Raw genomic sequence first — 17,817 nt, 5'->3', positions numbered from 1 at the left:
ATATATCAGGGATGAAGTCAGAGAGGCCTGAGGGGGTCACACTTTTGAGAAACTCTGAGGAAATCTGAGATGCTGGGTTCCCTCCCCCCAGAACAACCAGGTCGGCAGCCAAACACAGATAAACTGAAACAGCACCAGTCTTCCATCAGTCTCTTAGACAAGTTGCTTGCAGAGAAGAGTAAATGAGATTAAGAACTCTGGGTAAGCTGTGATGCAAATGTTTTGTGTGAGTACTGTTGGAACATGATCAAAATTCAACTATTTCTGAGTTTTCATTTTTGAAGAAAAAAAAAAAGAGGGTAGATATTTCATTGTTGATTTCAACAGGGCTGGTGAAGCTGCCAGTGCATTAGAATAGTGCACTAAAGCAGGAGCCTGACATACAGCGGAGAAAAGGCAACATTGTCCAGGTCTCAAGTTTCTGACATATTGCCTTGTTCTTCAAGAGATTAAAAAAAATGGGAATATCCAGCTTGTTATAACCAAATATTTTTACTTTTTATTCTTATTGATTATTCATATATTTTAAACTTCCAGTAGATGTAGAAGCATACAGTGTTCCGGAATTCACGTTTGTTCTAACAGAGGAATGATGACTGAAATAAAAGACAGTAAAGTGACACTGGGAAGTCGGATGTTCCTAAAAATATTCTCCATGTAACTAGTGGTTTAGCATTTATCACAAGCATCATGATGTGATGCTGCACACAGGTAGTGGATAAATGTAACAAGATATTCCTGAAGGAATGAAACGTTTTGTGAGAAAGGCTCAGTATGACTTGTGTATGAAAGCCAATTGGCAGAATTTCGCCTCAAAAGGCCAGGGAGGAAGGACAACTGATTCCTCAGAGCTCTGGAATTTTAATGCTACTTGTATTGTGGGATCTGTTCCAGGTATTCACATTCACTCCCCTATCTTTAAACAGTTTATCTTTAAAATTTTATATTTACATCTAGCAAGTATTAAGGAGAAACTTATGTATGGATTCCTGCTATAATCAAGAGATAAATATATTGTATCCAAAAAGACAATTAAGATTTTTTGGGGTAAAACACCCTCTGGAGATACGTTTTAATTGCATTATCTCCAGAAGAAACCAGGAACAATGGTGCTGCTGCTATAGGTGGCTAGCTTAAATGATTAATATTTGCTGGGATGAGCATGTATGTGAGAAGACAGGTCTGTTACCTGTACATGAGTCTGGGCTGGCCAAAACAAAAAATAAATACCTCCCTCCACTGAGATTTCCTACCCTAACCCTGTGTAAGAAGTTACTCCATAGGTAGCTAACCTGCTTTTGGGACAGGGAGCTTACACATCCTAATACGTTTCAAACATAATGAGCTGGGTTTGCCAGCACAGTCTTCATTACTGTTTATTAGGTCTTTTTGATCCATATATCAAAGAGTGATTGAGGAACTATCCAAGGAATTGTCTATATCTGGAGCAGCAGTCAGCTTCTCATATCTGACAAGTTCAATATCTGTGGTAGAGAGTATTGCAGCCAGCTCAGCTGTATCTGTGATGACTTCCAACTTAGTTCAACTTTAAAGATCTAAAGAGATCCTTCATTTTCTCTTTCCATGTGAATGAGTGGGATGTTTTCAGTGAATGTGGGTTTTTTTCATACTAATCACCCTGTGTTTCTGAAAATGTTTAATGTTAAATTTTTGTGTCATTGCCTAGGCAGCTGAAGGAGAACTTCTGCCTTGACTTTTTAAATGGCCAGTTTGTGGAGCAATCAATGAAAAAAATGAAAGAAAGAAACAAGTTCCATGCTTGATCGGACTCAAATCTGCATTTTTAGGTAGTCTTTTTTTTTTGCACCAGAGAAAAAGGTGAGGTGAGGTGAGGTGAGGTAAGGTGAGGTGAGGTGAGGTGAGGTGAGGTGAGGTGAGGTGAGGTGAGGTGAGGTGAAGTGAGGGAGAGAGAGAGAGATGATGCAGGGCTTTTTTCTGGATCTCAATAAGAAAGGGACAACTAGAGGGAAAAAGAGAAATACTGATAGTATGTAAACCTGCCTCTTCAGATGCTGGGCACCCTGCATTCCTGGAGTGTCAGAAGGATTTTCCCATAGCATGCTCTGCAGATGCCCTCCCTGGAGATTTCCTCTTTTCTAGTCCTTGGAGCTATTATATAATTTTCTTACAGGAAAACAACTCTTTTCCTAAAGGACACTTTCAGGAGGACTTCTTGGTACAGAAGGACAGCTGCCACAGAAGGGGTGTAATTGCAGGTACTGAGTGGGAGCTGCCTGCAGGCTCCTCTGCTGCAATGAGCTGGAGGTGTTTATCCTGTGCTCAAGGGATTTGTGCAGCACAGAACAGCCTGAAGCTCATACTGTAAGCACAGCACCAGCGTGGTCCTACTTGGGTTAAATGCTTTGTGGATCACTCACACCTCAATGTACAGTGGTCTCCTGGTCAGGGTCACAACATTGCATCCTTCAATCCACATACAGTTCACCTCTCTGAAAGATATTTTAAATTGAAGGTGACATTAGTAAACTGTTCAGCTAAGAGAAAGTTTACTAACTGGTTGAACTATTATCTCTGTCCCAACACCTGCCAAAGTGTGGCACAGCCTGTCACAGAGCACTCCAGCAGGTTTCCAGGCTGTGGCTGTTCATGCTAACATGCAGGCTTCTGACGCCATGAGAAAAACCAATATAGTAGACCTGACCTGCTCAAAATCATTAACTTCTCAAATACGTAAGTCTTCAAAAAGGCTTCCAGTACAGCTTCTAGCTTTATTTAGACATAGGCATCAAGTTCTGAACAGTTTTATGAAAGAGAATTTCATGGTTAATTTGTTAGATTCAGACAAATCACATCTCACATAACATCTGTAGCCATGGTAAGCCTGGAATGCAGAAAACCCAATGTGAGCTACAGCAAGGTGGGGCATGCAACATGGTGTTAATGATCCATACCCACTATATATCACCAAGATGAAATATTATTTTGCTGTGTTGGTGACACGGGGAAAAAGCTATGGAACATGGATCTTCCACTACATAGGTCATCTGGCTGATCTCTTCAGTTCTTCAGAAGGAGTGAACGTAATCCTGGGTAGCTATGGCAACCTTGAAGCTACCAAGGTTATGACTTGAGGACTAGGAGCGTAAATGTCTTGAGTGCTTCCAGAAGTGGCAGCAGAATAAGTGCTTGAGTGAAATGTGAAATCCTCATTAAAAGACTTAGCAGAAGATTAAAAAAAAAAAAATTGCTTAACTAAAATTTGAAATTTGATTTTACAAAGAACTCAAATTCTAAAAGGAAGACAGGAATGGTTGCTATCAAGGGCCACCACTAGTTTTCAGTCTGTACACTTAATTCACTTTCTTCTTTGCAGTCAGCTCCTTGTTGTTGGAAGTGGTCTGCCATAAAGGAGAGCAACCAGCTTCTTAATGCTCCCAGAAGTCTTTTTCCAGTCTTCCAGGATTTTCTCTGATCTCTGCAACTCCAGAGAGGATAGTATCCCCATCCTAGGTTGTATCCCATCTGGTCCTATGGCTTTGTTCTTAACCTCAGTTTAAGTATCTACTCTGTCCTTTGTTACCATGCTACCCAGCCCACTCACGTATCAGCATCAAGTCAGCATTTTCCTTGATCATTTTTCTGCTAATGTAACTTTAGATATAGCCGCCATGTTGCACTTGATATCCATCTCCAAATTTGACAGCAGCCAATTTTTTTTTTCTTAATTCCATCCTTTCACATACAGGTGTTTTTCCTGAGTAGCCCCATCTCACTTTCTCTTTCCTTATACTTACTTTCTGTTTGTATTTGAGCTCAGTCTATTTTGTGTTTTACTTTCTACAGTCAAACCGGACCATTCCTGTGCTTTTGGGAGACTGTCACTGAAAAAAATTGGCTTTCCTGGACTTCCTCAGGGCAGCCTTGCATGGGACCCTGTCCATCAAATGCCTGATGAAAAGAAAATGTTTTCCTTAATTCCAAGTTCTACACCTTGCCTTTCAGAATCTGGGATTTCTACCTATTAGTATTTCTACTATTAGTCACTGCAGTCAAACCTGCCACTGACTATCACACTCCAACCAATCCTTTATATGCAAATTAAACTCCAGCAGAACATATACCCTGAGGTTTGGAGCGGATGCCCACCATGATATCTCCCTTACTGTTTTCCTCCTAAAAATCTTGAGCAGCCCTTTCCTCACTCTGTAGTAGATCTTCATGTATTTAAATCTTCCCATTTTATAGAGAGCACTCCCATCCTGTGACTTCCCTGCCTGTCTTTTCCTAATATTCTGCATCCATGGGAGCACTTTAGCCATACAAACTATCCCACAACATCTTTGCAATCCTACTGGTGTCAGGTCTGTGACTGGAAAGGATTTCCAGTTCCTCCCATGTGTTTCCCAGCCTCTGTTCATTTGTATATTGACAGTTCAGGCTCCATGTTTTCACTAGGAAACTGAAATCCTTCTTTGCCATGTGCTTTTTGTGCTTCCCTAAAACAACACCTGGACTCTTGCTCTTTGAAGCGTAGCCCCCAGGCATAACGGATCAATCCAATCTCTCCCTCAGCAGGATCACTGGTACATCCACAGATGAACAGTAAAAGTTAGTAATCTGAGGGCTGGGAGAATGACAGCATTCTCTCCATGATGTTCTTGGCTGCAGAGAGATGCAAGCCCCTGGAAGCAGCAGGTGTTATTTGAAGGGAAGTGCTTCCATTGTATGCAGAAAGGAGGACCAAATCTCCCTTACTCAGTGAGTTCTGTTGGGACCACTAGTGTGAATCTGTGGATCAGTCATGGGCAGTTCAGATGCTTGCTCTCACCTTCTGTGTGGGGCTTTGTACCTATTCTTCAAGTGAGTATTTGCAGGTGGAGAACACACATTCTTGTCTCTGGAAGTCACAAGTTTCTGCCCCCAGTGTCAAAGCAGACCCTATCTTCCCTCTGCTCCTGTATTGTCTCCCTCCTTATGTGCAATGTAGGACTTCCATTCTTGCCTCCACAGGTTTCACAAGGATGCTGCTAAGATGCCATTCCTTTTCCCCTTTGCTTTCTTATCTGGTCTCTTCCTCCCTGCTCAGCAACTCCACAGTTGCTGCAGGATGGTCACTGCCATCCCCAGTTCCTATCAAAGGAGGCAGCCCTTGGCAAAACCTGTAGACCACAAAATAGATGGAATTGTCCAGCTACCAATGGTCAGCTAGGTCTAAAGGCTGTTGTCCATCAGGGGTAGTGACATCAGACAGGGAACTGTCTTGCTATGTGTCACCAGCACTGCTGTACTGAGCCTGGCAGCCTCATTCAGTCTCCAGCAGTGCCTCCTACTTCTGCACCAGCTCCCACATTAACCTCCTGGTTTCTTGCTTTACATCCTCCTCACTGCAGATATCCTTTAACCAAGGAGCCAAATATGAGCTTGCATTGTTCCCAGGGATGTGCCCTCCTCACCAGCAACTGCTCACACTCTCAGTTCTTGGCTGTTGTCCCTCACTGGTGAATGTGGGATTTGCCACATGTGCTTTCCTTCTGTCATCTGTTCCCTACAGGAATCAGAACCTGATTCAAATTGCTTCTTTCTAATGTAAGGCAGCACAGCTGGGACAGGATTTTTTTGTTGATCCAAGATAATAATTTGCCAAGTCATAGTCTCTAATATAAAGTACTAACTCTCTAAATGGTTCATATTACTACCACTTGTTTGACTTTCAAAATCTGAGTAAAATCACAGCCTATGGAGAATGGATGACTTACTTGTTGAAGCAATCTGTTTCAAAAAAATGAATTGATATTTCCTTAGCATTGAATCACTAATATCTAATGTTTAAAGTGCTGTTTTAGGAAATACAACTACTTCTCCATATGAAAGCAATTATAGGTATGATCCAACTACCACTGAAGCTGACAAGACACTTTTTTTTACTAAGTAGAAAACATGGAATTTTTAAAGCAAAATATATCTTATTCCCTAAAGGCAAAACACCTCCAAACGTTTTCCTCATCATTTAATTTATATTGAGCTATGTCTCCATTATGTATTTACCCTGCACTTTAATTTGCACTAAATATTCATCTCCATTTTCATTAGACAGTTGAAGGAATTCAGAAAACCTCAATCAGCGTAAAGATACTTAGTTTTGGAACAAGAAAAAGAAATATTTATTTCTCAAAGGAAATAGTATAAATTGAGTTACAGTAACTAAACACAGGAGAAATAGATGTCTTCAGACTATAGAATGTTTTTCTATTTTCTAGTTATATATTGTTTAACATTTTGCAAATTGCTGGATACCAGATGGTAACAAAATAGAAATAAAAATGGAAGCAAGCAGGAAAGCCCTGAAGACTACCATTCCATACCCAGAATTAAAGGTATTCACCTAAGCAGAAAAAAACCGTAGAACCAGGACCACTGCTGTGCAAATAGCTTTTTGTTTTATTGACAGAATTAATACATTGTGCACATTTAAAGTTCAATCTGTAATTTAATATTTTTTTGTCCTAACAGTCTTTCACTATTGAAATCCCTTCACTGCAAAAAAAATCAAAACGTAGGGTAAAGCAATGATCAAACCCAACATCATTTGCAAACAAAAAAACTTTTTCTTGTTCCTTTTGTTCAACTAAAATATAACAATAAATACTTAAAAGAACTTTCCCCAAATCAACATGTTTTATTTAGAAATTCTAGGACCAAATGCTTTGGGTTTTTTTCCAGTACGTTTTTATCTTTTCTCTTTATCAAAACTATCCTTCAGTTTGGTATGAATTTATGAAAAATTTTATTAAATCATGAAATTCTATTGCTGGATAATAAATAATTTTATTGAAAACTGGCTTGACTTTCCTCACTACAATGATGACATAGAAATTATATCACTGATACTCATTAAAAGACTCATCCTTTTAAGGAAAGCAGGAAATAGTTGCCTTATTTTATTTTTTATTGTAATTTTACTTCAGTATATTTAGGAGTTTCAGTGTAGATGAGAGGAGAGGGAATGCCTGCATCTGTACATGTGTCTGGTAGATTGGATCCTGTCATGCAGGTTTTATGCATAATAAGTAATCCAAGTTTGGCAACTGCAATTGGCAATACAAGGAAAACTTGTATTCCAATATTTCAGTTAAATATATTTATGAAATTAGTATAAATGGGAAAAGGTATTTTTAATATCTGATTATGCTTTGCAAACATAAAGACATAGAGATGTTTTCAGAGGCATGTAGCTGACATAACTAAAACTACTTTTCTCAGATTAACTTTTCTGACTCTTTGAAAATACATATGAGCCTTTTTTGTTTGTTTTAGGGTTTTTTGTGAGGTTTTTTTGTTTCTTTGGGGTTTTGTTTGGTTTGGGGTTTTTTGTTTTGTTTTCCCTGTAACTTTCCAAATCAGTTCTCTAGAAAATATCTGAGGGAGGTATGCAGATGACTTTAATGGCCAGCTGATTTAAACACCTGCTTTTCACAACTTGCAAGGGTTTGTTTATAACATTAATTATACCAGCACACCTTGTGTTTCAGCATCTGGATCTGTGCCTGGCTGGTGTGTTGGTCTGCGCATCTGAACAGAACTAAGTTTTTTTTAGTTGCTATAAATTTGGTGCCTGGCTGCCTTTTAGGTTGGTCTGAGAAATGCTTCCTTTACACTCTGTGGAAAAACATGTTTAAATTGGGCAGACTATTAATGATGAGGCACATCTGTAGTAGTCAAATAAGTAAGTGGTCAGCCTACTCGTGGCCCTGAGGTCAAGTGGGAAGAGTTGGCCCGTTCACTATTTCTATGCTGTCAATATCCAGACCAGGATTGTTACAACCATGATGCATATTGGGAACTTTGCATGCCCCATGCTAGATCCTGAGTGTAGCTTCATAGTAAATTGGAAAAAAAGTGCTAGTGCATAAAGGCTGAAACCACGCTAAGTACACATCTGACTGTTTATAAGTATAGATGTTAGTGTGCTGGAGCTCAGGAACATTCCAAGCATGGTTTAGTTTATTTAATATTCGTATAACCTCACTGGATAAGTTAGATGTCATGGCTTCTCTTCAACAACTTTAAATGTCAGACAGCATTAATTAGAAGGCAATGTAAATTGTCCATAACTCCTTGGCTTTAAGCACTACTAAATTAAAAATGTCTACATAACCACTTATAACAGATGCTTGAGTGTATCCTTATGTAATTTCCCAGTCTTTGAGTGCCTGGAAAGTATGGATTTCCATACTGTACTCTGGCCACTCAGCAAGTAGCTGAAGGAGATGGGATGGGCCAGATGCTCACCTGCCTGAGAAGACTCACAAGGGCAAGATTTGCACTCCCTGTCAAGCAAGGAGTCGTAGATTTGATCCACACCTGGGGATCTCAAGATGTCTGCCCACTGCTCATAGGGTCCCCCAAGCAGCTTTTTTCTCATATAATCCCTCAGAAGAGTGGTAATCTCACTCTCTCCAACATTATGAATGCAGGAGGCAGGTCAGGGTAATAGAAATATAGAACAAACAGAAAAAAAAAAAAATAGAAACAAATCTAAACAGAAAATCCACTATGAAATGTGGCTAATCCACAGTTAAAGGGTTCTACAACAGCTAAGAATGAGAACACCAAAACTTTATTCCAAATATTGAAGAAATTGTTCTATGCAGAGGGTGGGGTGTTGCAGTTTTGTTTTGGTCTCCTCTTGAGCATCATCTTTTTTAATTCTTCACACTGGAAGCAGAGCCAGTGTGAAGAGCCTTTTAGTGCTCAGGTGACTGACTGCATGAGTGATCATTTAGCAAACAGGCAGTATATTCTTTCTACTCTCCCAGAGAAAATGAAAAACCTCAAACGTCACCACACTGGCTTTTGCAAAACAAAACAGCAGTGAAAAACATTGCCAGTAACTTAATTATCTTTTAGGCTGACACCTTTAGCTATATTTAAAAATTATCAACCAATGGCTTTATACTAAGTGTGCCAAAAAAACGAACAGCAACTAACAGATGTGCTTTCCTCTTCTTGGGCACATCACCACTGAGGTGCAGCTGCTGCTTTGATTTTGTCTTTTGTGGCTTGCTTTGGAATGTTATCCTTTCTTTATCACTATGCACTAGTTTTATTACCTCATTTTTTTCTCAAACCTAACTTCTTTTTGACAACATCATGCTGATGAGCTGCAAGAAGGATGCTCTGTGGATATTGTGATAGGTTAAAATTGTGCAAGTGGTGCAGAGAACAGTTATTGGCAAAACATGTATTTCTATAGGATGCAGTGGAGTAATGCTTATTTTTAATTAATGGGACACTTCTCAATGAAAACATTGCAGTTGTTTTGTAACCAAAGAAGGATACCAGCAGGAATATACTGAGTGTGTGTGTCCATCTTGGAAGAGAAATTACAATATTGTATTTCTTTTATTTAAACTTCATTTAGGACCATGAGGAGATGGCAACACTGGGAAAATGATTTGGCTTGCAAAATTATTAAAGTGAATACTCCTCAGCTTGATATTATTCATATTTTAATAGAATGGATTAAATGAAAAAATATCATTGTTCTAACTCTTAGCACATCTGGTAATTACAGCAACATAAAATACAGAAGTGAAGATGAATAAAGTCTCAAAACTTTTTTTCCAGGAACACAGAGAAGTGTGAGTGTGGAAACAAGCTGGAGGACAACTACTTAGAAAATAAAGAATATATCAGAGAATTTTACAAAGAAATCAACAGTTCCTTTTCATTATGTGAAATTATTTTTTTAATACTGTCAGAGATCCTATATGTAGCAGCTGCAAACAAAGCTAAGTATTTTTATCTGGAAAGAAAAACATTTTGTGGGTAATGAAAGGAGTAATTATGATTAGCTGAGATGCTGACATCCAGTGGGGTAGAACTGTTATTTTGTGTTACATCCTTAGCAAAAATGTACCTAGTTGATTCTTAGCCAGCAATTGTGAGTCTTCTGCTGCAAACTAAGTGTGAGACTGAACACTGGCCATGACTTTGAGTTAGGGAGTGGGTGGCAGGAATGAGCAAGGAGAGACCAAGAAAGTTGAGAGCAGGGAAGAAGGAGAAAACAGTTTATACAAATACAGAGAGCTGTGATCACGTTCCTCCTTTCCACTTCCACTCGTACTTGTCTGCCCCTGTCTGTGGTGTAGGAGCAGTGCCAAGGCTGGTTTCCCACCTTTCTTCCCACATAGGCAGCTCCTCAGAGGAGCACATCCTGGGCAGCAGGTTAGAGAGGGGGAACAGGCAAGGGGAAATAGTGTTAGAAGAACAGCCTGACAGCAGACAATCCATACTCTTACCCCTTTTCCCACCCACAGCATACCCATTTAGATACAACTCAGCACTGTATGTTTTTGCTACTATAGCATCTTTTGTCTCTCCCTTATTTCCTCTTCACTTGTATGCTGAGGTCCTGCACACACATGGGTGACTTACAGCCCCAGAGTCTGTAGGAGGTGAGGCCTGTCAGCCTCTGGTAGACCAGAGGAGAGCAGAAGGGGAACTGGGTACTTATTTGTCTGTACTCTGTGTCCATGCAGGAGAGAAATATAAAGCCTGTCATGAGAGACTATCCTATTTAATTAGTTTGTCAGTGGGGCAGCATTCTGAATATTGTGATGGAGATTGCTACTTGGCATTGACCCAAGAAATAACCTCTGAAAGATGAAAAAGACAGTAATTCATACAGTTTGTCCTAAGTCTTACTTCCTGTGTAGTAATTGGTTCTGTCCTTTCTCCAGTCTACTTGACAATCTAAATAACACAGCTTTCCAGTTCTGACCCCCCAAGGCTAGTCCGAAGTCTTCATAGCTTTGAGGAGTTATCCATCAAATTTAAATTTTCTTTTGTTTGAACAAATAGCTGGTTTTGATTGAAGGTCATTCCATTTCATAAAGACTTTAAATATAATTATCATGGAAATAAGATGTAACTGCAAATTTGAAAGCCAGATGCTGCAAATACATGTTCATAAAAGCAGGTTTTTTATAAACTCTGTTTCTGTGGGAATATTCACCTCGTTAAGAGGTGACACAGAATGGGCATGCGATCTGAAGACTGACATGTATAATGTGTAGATGGGCAGGAAGAGAGTAGAATACTTAGCCTTAAAAATAATGCTCATCATGCCTTAATATAATGCAGTAGCACAGTCTCTAGTACCACCTTACTGAACATGGAGACACTGTGGGTGAATAACAGAAAATGCAAATGGAAAAGGCAAGGAAGGGAGGGAGAAATGCCTAATTCTTGTCACTTTCAGGCAAAAAGCCCCACAGTCTCTTTTGGATATACCCCTAAAATGTGTGAACCTGATGGTAAGATTTCATATTCTAACCCACTTTCTCATAGGTGTTTAACTCAGGACTAGGCGGAACCAAATTTATCTTTTCTCATACTGCTTTCCTCAATAGCTCTACTGACTATCTACCTGTAACTTACTGCAGTACCTAGAGGGAATTCCTGTTTCTGGTGTCCAAATCTATTCATCAGGCAGAAATTTCAGGCACTTAGCAATGGCTAGTTCCAGGAGTACATGAATATAGATAAATTTCCAGAATTGCAATATTGAGTGTTAGTACACTGACAATCTATGTTGTATCACTTGAATTTGTCTTATATAACTTTGTTATATTAAAGTACTGTTCTACTGTAGATATAATTGTGAACTTTTTTCACTATTAATTAATTTCCCTATAATTTTTTCACTATTTTATCTTTTTTATTCCTGGAACTCACAATATAAGCTGCTAGATAGCAACACTTCTTAGAACAGGAATGGTACAAGAACATGTATGAGCTTCTGAGGGCCTTTTAAGCTGGTGAGGGACTTTTTAGTCAGGTAGTGATAGGAATGGGGGAATGGACTCAAACTAGAGGAAGGTGGATTTAGATTAGGTGTGAGGAAGAAGTTCTTCATCATGAGGTTCGTGAGACACTGGAACAGGTTGCTCAGAGAGGTGGTAGAAGCCCTGTTGCAGGAAGTTTTTAAGGCCAGGCTGGACAGGGCTCTGAGCAACCTGACCTAGTGGGAGGTGTCCCTGCCCATGGCAGGGGGGTTGGAACTAGATGACCTTAAATGTCCCTTCCAGCCCTGAAAATTCTATGATTCTGTAATTCTATCTACCATATACAGCTATCCATTTCTTATCTCAACTTAAATACTACATCATTAATTAGTTAGTCTAATTGAGGAATGCTCACTTAATAATTTAGTTGATCTGTTTGGTCATATTTTCTGCCTGCTGAAATACCATAAATAATTAATGAATGGAATTAGACATGTAAGAGATATATACACCTACAAATGTATGGATTCATCTTGACTTATTTATTATGGTTAATCAGTACTTGACCTTTGATTTTTAAAACTTGAGCTAGTGTGATTTTGACTGTACCAAGACATTTCACATTCTCACAACTGTGTGAGATTAAGATTTAAAGTTTAATCTCTCAAAACAGTACAGTCAAATTGTCATCTTCAAAAGAATACAGCTAAGGGGCTGATTCAACATGATTGCAAACATTTCCACTTGTTTATCAGTCTCAGAGAACTGTTTTTTCTTTCTAGATTGGCTGCAGTAAAATCCATGACAATTGCATTTTTGCACACTTTTATGCAGTAGCTTCTGGTCTGGGATGCTAAAAAGAAAAGAAAACATGAGGTGCACCCAATGCATACTTTAGAAACCATGATGTGGGATTTTTCTAAGTGACTCATTCTAACTCATTTTAGGTAGTGCAGCTGCAATGTGATTTATACTGTAGATGGAAACATCGCAACAGCAGTATGCTTTTATAACTGGAAAAACAGGTGTCTGGGTTTATTTAACAATGTAGCTAGCATAAACCAGATTTCTATTTACTATTAGAATAGTTGGTGCATATGATATTGTTTCAAGAAAGCAGGGATGCCAAATCTCTGTGAAGCATTTGTAGATTTAAGGTATTCCTGCAGATATTGTTTCATCTTTCAGAAATTTTTAAAGTGCTATTTTCATCTCTTTTTAGTATGCAGCATCCATTCACTCCCTATAGTAACACCCTAAGCCTGTGGTGCCTGCATCCCTGAGATATAAACAGAATTTTCTTCTTTGCATGTGTAATATGTGTATTATGCATGTGTGCAACAAAAAGAAAACATACTAATTTTTTTTGGTAAATATAAAATGGAGCTGATTTTTATTTGTATGTAAACCATATTCAGTACTCACACAGATAATTCTGTTCTCCAGACAAGCCATTCATGATTATATGCTACACTGCTGTTAGATATATAAACAGCTGTTTTGCCAGCATTACTTAACTGCTGAGGCTTTCCACATATCTCCAGCAATGCCATTACTCTTTCAGTTCTGTTGGGACTTGAACATGATGGACATGATAAAGCTCAGGATACCCATCACTGGTAATGTAAGCACTTAGTAATGTCCACAGAAATGAGGGCTGCATTGATAGTGACAAGCTGAACAGGAGCAGGTATGGTTTTGCCCGCTGGCCAGCAGCAGTCTGCAATGAAGAATCCTTAGAATGTTCCCTGTGATGGCTTTGGCTCAGGCCAAAGAACACTCTCCCAAGTAATGCCTAGTTTAGGTTAGCATTGGCCAGGCATGACTCCAATAGGCAATACAGATGAAGCTACTCTTTTGGGCAGGAATAAAAGAGAGCTTGAGAGTTTGTGTGCAACTCAGGGCCAGAAAACCAGCTGAGGGAATAGAGGAAGGCAAAGGTGCCAGACATCTCAGCTCATTTGAGTGTTGGACGGGGGACAAAAGAGTTTTTCAGCTCTCCTGTAGCTGTAATCATAAGTGCTAAAGCAGGGAGAAAACACGCTGATTACTGTTAATGCCACTGACATGCAATCCTATGAAAAAAGACAACGATACACCCACATAAGATGTGAGGATGTTTATAGCCACTGGAGCAAAACACTGTGAGAAATCATGGGTTTTTCACTGCCTAAAGTCTTCAGATTAAGCCACTTAAGGAAAATCTTTGTTAGTGAAAACTGCAGTATGGGGCTGAGAACAAAAGATAACTGTTTGAAAATGCAGTATCTGCAGTACATAGGGGCTGAGAATACAGGTCTGAAGAGTGCTATAAACCTTATATATCACTGAAGAGTGATATAAACCTTATAAATATACTAGTGGGAGAAAAACACATTAGCATTCTTAATCTACTCATTTGGAAAATGAGGTGTGTTCATTGTGTATCTGGCATGACACAGAGCAGTGGCAGAGTTGAAAGTGGTGTGAAGGGGTCTCTGAAATTTAGTAGCAGGTACCATTTTCCAAAATCCATCGCCTGTCATACTGGAAAAGAGCTGCAGGCAAAAGGCATTTTGATTTATTCTAATAAAAAAAATTTTTTTACGCACACAATTCCTGAAGATTATAGACTGTGTTATTCCCTTTAGCAGTGCACGGGTTCATGAATGATTAATGAAGTTTTAGGTCCAGAAGGAGTGAGTAGTGGTATATTGCAAGTTTTACAGTGTGATCTGTTACCAGCTAATGTACTTTTTGGTATTTCATTTGTTTGGTATACTGTGCTTTGAACTGGATAATCCTCTAATTTTCCCCCTTTTGAGAAATTACCTGTTGGGTGGGAGTGAGAACAAAATTTTGCTGCACAAAATGGATATTGATGTTAAGAACCTAGTTTCTTATTTCATAGAATCATAGAATTAGCCGGGTTGGAAGGGACCTCAGAGATCATCTAGTCCAACCCTTGACCCACCGGAGCAGTTGCTAGACCATGGCACTGAGTGCCACATCCAGTCTTTTTTTAAATGTCTCCAGGGACGGAGAATCTACCACCTCACCGGGCAGTCCATTCCATAGCCTAATCACCCTCTCCGTGAAGAAATTCTTTCTAATATCTAATCTAAACCTCCCCTGGCACAACTTAAGACTGTGTCCTCTTGTCTTGTTGGAGGTCATCTGTGAAAAGAGTCCAGCTCCCACCTCGCTACAGCCTCCTTTCAGGTAGTTGTAGACAGCAATGAGGTCTCCCCTGAGCCTCCTCTTCTTCAGGCTGAACAGCCCCAGCTCTCTCAGCCTCTCCCCATAGGGCCTGTGCTCGAGTCCCTTCACCAGCCTGGTTGCCCTCCTTTGGGCCTGTTCCAGGACCTCTACATCCTTCTTAAACTGAGGGGCCCAGAACTGGACACAGTACTCGAGGTGTGGCCTCACCAGCGCTGAGTACAGGGGAAGAATCACCTCCCTGGACCTGCTGGTGACGCTGTTTCTGATACAGGCCAGGATGCCATTGGCCTTCTTGGCCACCTGGGCACACTGCTGGCTCATGTTCAGTTTCTTGTTAATGCAGACTCCCAGGTCCCTTTCTGCCTGGCTGCTCTCCAGCCACTCTGTCCCCAGCCTGTAGCGCTGCATGGGGTTGTTGTGGCCAAAGTGCAGGACCCGGCACTTGGCCTTGTTGAACCTCATCCCGTTGGAATCGGCCCAGCTCTCCAGTCTGTCCAGGTCCCTCTGCAGAGCCCTCCTGCCTTCGAGTTGGTCTACACTTCCCCCCAGCTTGGTGTCATCTGCGAACTTGCTGATGATGGACTCAATCCCTTCGTCTAAGTCATCGATAAAGATATTAAACAGAACTGGGCCCAACACTGATCCCTGGGGGACACCACTGGTGACCGGCCGCCAACTGGATGCAGCCCCGTTCACCACCACCCTCTGGGCCCGGCCCTCCAGCCAGTTCCTAACCCAGCACAGGGTGCTCCTGTCCAAGCTGTGGGCTGACAGCTTTTTCAGGAGAATGCTGTGGGGGACGGTGTCAAAGGCTTTGCTGAAGTCCAGGTAGACCACATCCACCGCCTTCCCCTCATCCATCAGACGGGTCCCCTGATCATAAAAGGAGATCAGGTTGGTCAGGCAGGACCTGCCCTTCCTAAACCCGTGCTGGCTGGGTCTGATCCCTGGCCCATCCTGCAGGTGCTGTGTGATTGCACTGAGGATGATCTGCTCCATAACCCTGCCAGGCACTGAGGTCAGGCTGATGGGCCTGTAGTTTCCCGGGTCCTCCTTCCGGCCCTTTTTGTGGATTGGCGTGACATTCGCCAACTTCCAATCATCTGGGATGTCCCCAGTGAGCCAGGACTGTTGGTAGATGATAGAGAGAGGCTTGGCGAGCTCTTCTGCCAGCTCCCTCATCACTCTTGGGTGGATCCCATCCGGTCCCATAGACTTGTGGGGGTCCAAGCAGCTCAAGAGGTCGCTGACTGTGTCCTTCAATATTACAGGGGGGCTGTTTAGATTTTTATCACCCTCTATAGGCTCCAGAAGCCTGCTGTCAACAGGATAACCTGTCTTTCTGTTGAAAACTGAGGTAAAGAAGGTGTTAAATACCTCAGCCTTTTCCTCATCTTTGATAACTATATTCCCACCCATGTCCAGTACAGCATGAATGTTTTCCTTGCCCCTTCTTTTGCTATTGATGTATCTGTAGAAGGATTTCTTATTGTCCTTCACAGAGGTAGCAAGATTCAGTTCATGTAGTGCTTTTGTCTCTCTGATTCTCTTTCTACATGACCTGACTATATTCCTAAATTCCTCTTGAGAAGTTAGCCCTTTTTTCCATAATTGATAGGCCCTCTTCTTAACCCTAATTTCTTTCAGAGTCTCCCGGTTCAGCCAGACTGGTTGCCTTCCCCGCCGGCTCGCCTTCCGGGACTCTGGGACAGCCTGTTCCTGTGCTTTCAGAATATGCTCTTTGAAGTATGCCCATCCCTCCTGGACCCCTTTGTTTTCAAGGGTTGTTTCCCAGGGTATACTCTGAACCAGTCTTTTGAATAGTCCAAAATCTGCTCTCCGGAAATCCAACACAGACGTTTTACTGACGACCCTCCTTGTTTCCCTGAGTATTGAAAACTCTATTATTTCATGGTCACTAAGTCCCAGTCGTCCATCAACCACCACATCTCCCACCAGCCCCTCTCTGTTTGTGAAAAGAAGGTCAAGTGGGGCTCCGTCCCTGGTGGGCTCATTTACTAGTTGGAGCAGGAAGTTATCTTCAATACACTCTAGGAATCTCCTAGACTGCCTCCTCTCTGCAGTGTGGAGTTCCCAGCAGATGTCTGGCAAGTTAAAGTCACCTACAAGGATAAGGGATGATGATTTTGAAACATCCTCCAGTTGCTTGTAGAATATTTCGTCGACCTCATCGTCCTGATTGGGCGGTCTGTAACAGACTCCCATCACGATATCGGCCTTGTTGACCTTCCCACTGATTCTAACCCACAGGCATTCTGCCCTATTATTGGTGGTCTCAACTTCTACAGTGTTGAGAGATTCTCTAACATATAGGGCTACCCCTCCACCTCTCCTACCCTGCCTGTCCCTTCTGAAGAGCCTGTATCCACCCATGGCAGCACTCCAGTCATGGGAGTCATCCCACCACGTTTCCGTGATAGCGACTACATCATAGCTTTCCTGCCGCACGATGGCTTCCAGCTCCTCCTGTTTGTTGCCCATGCTGCGTGCATTGGTGTACATGCACTTCAGCTGGGCTGCTGGTTTGTCATTTATCTCGGGTAGTCCACCTTTAGGTTCCTCTCTGGAGAGCTCAGTTTCAACCCTCTCCCCCTTCAAACCTAGTTTAAAGCCCTCCTTATCAGCCCCTTCAACCTATGACCTAGAGTCCTTTTCCCCCTGTTAGTTAGATGAAGTCCATCAGATCTAATGACACAAGGCAGTTTGGGATTTGCCCCATGGTCGAAGAACCCAAAGTTCCGCCGGTGGCACCAGTCCCTTAGCCACCCATTAATGAGATGGGTTTTCCTAGTCCTCTCCTCATTTAAGCCTTCTACTGCAGGAA

The sequence above is a fragment of the Heliangelus exortis genome, chromosome 3, assembly GCF_036169615.1.
Source record: "Heliangelus exortis chromosome 3, bHelExo1.hap1, whole genome shotgun sequence".
Lineage (NCBI taxonomy): Eukaryota > Metazoa > Chordata > Aves > Apodiformes > Trochilidae > Heliangelus > Heliangelus exortis.
The sequence above is the reverse complement of the archived record's forward strand: the minus strand, read 5'-3'. Positions refer to the sequence as shown.